Source organism: Arvicanthis niloticus, chromosome 23, assembly GCF_011762505.2.
Source record: "Arvicanthis niloticus isolate mArvNil1 chromosome 23, mArvNil1.pat.X, whole genome shotgun sequence".
Lineage (NCBI taxonomy): Eukaryota > Metazoa > Chordata > Mammalia > Rodentia > Muridae > Arvicanthis > Arvicanthis niloticus.
Window position 1 is genome coordinate 38664193 of NC_133430.1, and position 5960 is coordinate 38670152.

The 5960-nt window shown below is 46.1% G+C and overlaps 1 long non-coding RNA gene across 1 annotated transcript in view; it reads right to left on the reverse strand.

Moving 5' to 3' along the window:
* Positions 1-2241: 2241 nt before the first annotated feature.
* Positions 2242-5960, reverse strand: part of LOC143436646 (uncharacterized) — a 6190-nt gene continuing 2471 nt past the window's right edge. Inside the window, exons 2-3 of the long non-coding RNA XR_013106523.1 lie at positions 3316-3482; positions 2242-2394 (exon numbers count right to left, since the gene is read on the reverse strand). This is a non-coding gene — a long non-coding RNA (uncharacterized LOC143436646). The remainder of the gene's footprint in view (positions 2395-3315; positions 3483-5960) is intronic.

Genomic DNA, 5960 nt, shown 5'->3' on the forward strand with positions numbered 1-5960 from the left:
CAGAAGGTCAGAGGGGGCTGTCCTCTGATCCCACAAGCCAGCCGGGGCATGAATGCATCCTCAAACATACACACACACAGTAAGTAAACAAAGGTAATTTTAAAAAAATGTTTAAAGAATTTAATAGAAGAAAAAAAAACCTGCTTTTTACAAAAGAACCTGATAAAGACAAGTTTTGGTCCCTGTATCCAGGATTTGCCGTTCACGTTAACCCTTGCTTCCTGCAGTGTTAACTCACGTGCCAAGATACTTTCTCTTTCCCTTTCCCTGGTTTTGAGTCTCTGTGTTATTACTCTTCCCTTTTATGCCACCACTTACAAGTTGACTGGAATTCCTGGTCGAAGAGGTGGGATATAAACAATAAAATAAAAATAAAGACAAGACACTCCATAAAATTTTGCTGAATTTATTGAATTGTCCAATCTTTTCCCATAAACCACGGAGCTTCGGGGGGGGGGGGGTGTAAGGAACAGACTGAGTGTGGTAACAGAGGGAATCCTCCAGCTTTTCACATTTCCGCGTTGAAATTGTACCTCAGAGAGCAGTCTCATAACTCTCGTTTCCTGTTGCCATGATTCAAATGCCCTTTTCTTTGTCGGAAGACCTGAGGGTCCGAGGGCAGATGCTCCAAGAGGCTGACAGTGCAAGTTGCAAGCCATCTGTCCACCTTCTGCTTCTGGGCATGCGCCACTTTTGGTGGAGTGGCGGCTTCAATAGCTAATTTCAACCCTATCTTTTATCATCCCCGCCCCCACCCCTGCTCTTCCCCACCTCACGGGGTGAAAGTAGAAAGAGAGAAAAGAAACTTCACACCTGCATCCTCCAGGATCAAAAATATCTCATTTGAAGCCATTCTTGGGGTTGCTATGGTGATGGACAATTCTGACCACCAGGGTGCAAGGAGCCACTGTTACAGAGTCATTGAGTTACAAGGTTGAGGACGGATGGGTGCGGAGAGAGCCCCAGAAGGTCTCCCGGCCTGAGAAAATGACTACCCCGCATGTATAGCTAGCACTCCACACACCCACAAAGCCTTCTGATCGAAAGTCAGCCACTCCGAACTCAAATGAAAGATGCTGGCCCTCCTCAGCAACCCCCAGCATGCCCTGGGGGGAGTTCTTTTCCATTATACTCTAATGGGTCGCACAAGGGCGCTCTGAAGGAGCCAGCAATTCACTCCGAGAGCTCTGGGCTCTGCTGATTCTGAGTGGAGCCCAATTTCTCCTCTGATGGATTCCTGGGGGACTGTTTTTTCCTACTGTGCCCCCAAAGCCAGAAGCTTCTGAGCCTGCTTCACTCCAGGACTGGCTTTCAGCTAGGGAGAGTGACAATCAGGCCTTTTCGGCTGATGGAGTTCAAAGCCTAAGTGCACTCTATGATGTCCCGTCTACAGCTGATTCTGGCCCAGCCTTCCTTGTACACCTCTGTCCCCAACACAGTTATACACTTTTCTCATTTTTTAAAGAGGTTTGCTAGGTCCATTAGAGAAAATTCAGAGGATGTAAAAACTAACCAGTTTGTGCTAACTCAACTAAAAGACAAGAGTGTGCCAAAAGAGGCGGAGTGTCCCCAGTCCCGGGCTGTGGAGCCCCCGGATACAGAACTGAAGATTGGTGCAATCAACAGTCATTCCCAGCTTCATTCTCCTGACAGGTTCTCCTACAAGGATGAAAAGGCTAAATTCTTGTTTTCCAGCTGCCCTTGTCTGTAGAAATAGCCATGAAACACCATTCTAGCCCACGGTGCCTCCAGCAGTGTCTACAAGCCCTCCTGAAAATTTTGGGTCCCCTTAATTTTAAAAACAAGAGACTGTGTCCTTTCTGTCTACACCCTCCCTTGATATGATGCTTATAGTGAGAAAGCATGGCGGCTCATGCTTGTAACCCTAGCACCCAGAGGGCTGAGCAGGGAGATGGTGAGCTCGTGGCTAGCCTGGGCTATACATAAGCCCTGCCTCTAAATAAAAAGAAGACATGGCTTCTGCTAGAGCAGCCGTATGTCAACCAGGAGAAAACATGCTTAAAGTATGCTTGAACTTACCCCCCTTCCCCCTCCCACTCTCTGTCCCCCCTATCCCCTCACCCCCACCCCAGCATCCCTGAATTGACATTATCAATGGTCCAACTTGAGACCCTTTGTTTAGGAAAAACAGCCTTTTATTTACATTACTGTGATTCGAAGTTTCTCTTACTGGAAGTTTCACATCATTCCTTTAGAAAGCTTCTACTGCTGTAACAAATACTTAGCAATAAGCAACTTGAAGAGAGATTTGTTTTGGCTCCTGATTTCAGAGGTGTCAGGCCATGATTGTTGCTATCCTTGGGATTTTGGACTGTATGGCGATGTCACATCAGGAGGGACTCTATGGTGGAAGAGACCATTCTTCTGTGGTAGCTGAGAAGAAAAGAGAGATGGGAAAGAGGGCAGCTCTCAGTATCTCACTGAATGACGCTGCCTCCACAGTGACCTAACTCCCGCCTTCTAAACCCCACCTCTGGAAGTTCTGATAGCATCACAGGCTGGTGGCCAAGCCTATATGGCACATTCGCATTTGAGACTCAAACTAACGCAGTGTCCTTCACTGGCTTAAGTCCTCTCGAATGTTCCAAGCCTGGAGATGTGAACATGTAAGAGGGAGGGAGCAGACACCCAAGTTGGACCAGGATAGCTACTTGAAAACTTTTTATTCTAATTACCTAATTCAGAGGTCAGTAGTTGTTCCCAGGCCATCCCTGTTGGCTGTGTGTAACAGCTGGCCAGGTCAGAGTTTTCTTTTCTGCTGTTGTTTTTACTTTGTCTTGTTTTGGGGTTATTATTGTGGCTGTTGTTTAAAAACTAACTCTCTCTCGCACGTGCGCGTACAAGACCTGAAACTCCTTATGTTAGCTTAGGTAGAATTTAGAATTGCCCTGCCTTAGCCTCCTGAGACCTGGGATTACAGTGTGTGCCACCTTGTCTGACTTGAGTTTCCTTAGAGCTTCAGACATTCTGCTGGAGGTTGTGATGAGTGGAAACAGGAGTCCCGGTTCCTTTTACTAAATAACTGTGAACGGGAAGAGAGCGCAGAGATCAGCGGTGGAGAACGCTAAAACTACTCAGCCCATCATTTTCTGAAGACAGAGATGAAAGGCCTCTTTAACAAGCAAGTTTTCTAAACGGCTCAAATGGAAGCACAGTAATGAAGAGAGAAATGGTGCCCTGACTTCCCTTCCCCCTTTCAAAGGGCAAGCCTCTGTCCTAACAACTCAATCTTCTGTCACTTTGAGACATCTCCCTCCGTGAAGGAAATTGAAGATGGCGCAAGAAAAAGCCCACCTCAGACACGATGACGGGGGATTCAGGATGCTGAGCCTGCCAAGTATCTTCATTTAATGTGTGCTCACAATAGTGTCGGCGACGGCTCCATACATCCAAAGTGTAGCTTCGTAGGGACACTCAGACTGGTGCTTGATCAAACAGCTGGGTACTGTAACCTGGCCACACTGACACAGAAAATTAGCCATCACTTTCTCAGTAGAGTTTTCTGCGGTTTTATCTTCCTGAACAGTCCTCTGGAGCAGTTAGGTTACATTAATGAAGATGGGAGACTAGGAAAGTCATACTTGTGTACCAGCAGGGAAGATGCAGAGACTGGGGAGGGTTGGGAGGGAAAGGAGGGTGGAGAGGGAGGGGAGGGTGGAAGGGGTAGCTTATCTGATGCTTTAGCTTACACATTTTATTTGCATATTTAGTATCTCGGCATTTACATGCTGAACATTCAGATTTACAACAACCATTTAGAGCCACTCTGCTTAACTCCATGCATCCTGCACTCCCAAGAGAGAGTCACCTACTTAGACACTCAATCTTACTTGTGTTTAATCAGAGAAAAGCTCAGGTTTTGTTTCTCCTTCTAATTTTCTACTCCTTCATGCTTTTCCTCTCTCACTTCCTGGTTATATTTTAGTTTAGTCAAGGGAAAAGGATGAATTCTTAGCCAGATTCAGGGAGCGAGGTGTGGAGGAGAGAACGGAAGCAGAGAATGATTGTGAAGGTGCTATATTTCTATCAACGATGTCAGTCTCAGGCTACACAGTCAGAAGAGGGAGAGAAGGGGAAGGAGAGAGAGAGAGAGAGAGACAGACAGACAGACAGACAGACAGACAGAGACACAGAGAGAGACAGAAAGATTCCTCCAGAGAGAAGTAATTCATACCATTATGGAAAATCATCAGGTAGGTGGCCCAAGTGGCCCACTGTGTAGATCTAGTAACATGTAAAGGCCTGAAAATCAGGAGAGATGTTGGGAGATCATCCAGGTCTCAGTCTAAAGACTGTCAAGGAGAAGAGTTCATTTTTATTCCTAAATGGGACTCATAGGTCCATTCACTAAGTGGGTTGATTTGAATGGCAACATTGCAGAGAAGAAAACAAAACTCCTGTTTTTCATCACAGATTGGTTCTCTATTTCTTAAGAGAGGGAGGAAAAGGAACCAAAAAGTGTGTGGAGTCATGGAAGATTGCTGATGTGCAGGGCTGGGCAGTGCCATCGATAATGGCACTGTGTTCTATAAAATCACATCACCAGTTTCTCCAGCATGGCCCCCACTTCTCCAGGAATTGTTGGAGACATTTGGGTGCTAGATACAGTTTTGAATTCCGTATTCAAGATCTCAATCCTGGGATGAATGTCTTCCTAGGACTCTCAGCTCTCTGCACCTAAGACAAAATTCAAAGTTCTTAAAAGGCTTCCACAGTTATGGGATTGGGCCCTGCACCCCCATTTGTCTCTGTAGTGGTTTGAATAGGTTTGGCCCTCATAGATTCATGTGTTTGAATATTTGACCCATAGGGAGAGGCACTATTAGGAGGTTTGGTCTTGTTGGAGTAGGTGTGGCCTTGTTCAAGGAAGCGCATCATTGTGGGGGTGGGTTTTGAGGTTTTCTCCTATGCTCAGGCTCTGACCAGCGTGGATGAGAGCCTCCTCTTGGCTGCCTGTGGAAGAGAGTCTCCTCTTGGTTGCCTTCAGATCAAGATGTAGAACTCTTGGCTCCTCCAGCACCATGTCCGCCTGCATGATACCATGCTTCCCATCATGATGATAATGGACTAACCTCTGAAATTCTAAGCCAGCCCCAGTTGAATGTTTCCTTTAAAAGAGCTGTGGTGGTCATGATGCCTCTTCACTGCAATAAAACCCTAAGACTGTATCCTTCCAGATTTTAGTAGAAAACCTCACATCGTCCACATTCCCAACACCCAAAGAGCTCTCTTTCAGTGAGCTGCTGGGCCTTGAGACTCAAATCCTCATGACATGTATCACATCAGTGACTTGACTACTAGCTGTCAAGTGGCATTGCTTCCACCATGTGATACCCCATAGGGTCAATCTGGAAATCACAAACTGGACATCTAACAACCATCTCCAAGAAGAAGGGTAGCACTTCCAATAGTGTAGAAAAACTAGCTGAGAGTTATAAGTGGTGTGAGTGTACTGGATTAGCATCTGACTTAGAGGCTGGTGAACATGGGGTTTCTTCATATTAATACGCCTTCAACGCATTCTCCCATATCAAACTTCTAACCAGTTTGATCACAGAGAGATGCTCACATGCATCTGTTTTGAACAGTGAGACCAGCAGAGAGAAGGAAGAAAATGATTAGAGAGGGTATGGGATGGGGAGATCATGAAAGGGAGAAGGAGGAAGAGTAAGAAGAGTACTTCAAGGTAAGAAGAGTACTTCCAGACAGCTAGGTGAACAAAGTCAACCCAAACTCACCCTCCACTCCCCTTCCCTCGTGTGTCCTGGGTCTCCAAGACCATCCGAGGACGTCTTCCTGATGAAAGTCCATTGTAAAGAGATTCAAAAGATCTGCAGAGGGAAACCTGGCAGTTGTTTCCTGGTCTCACTGTTCAAAACAGATGCATGTGAGCATCTCTCTGTGATCAAACTGGTTAGAAGTTTGATATGGGAGAATGC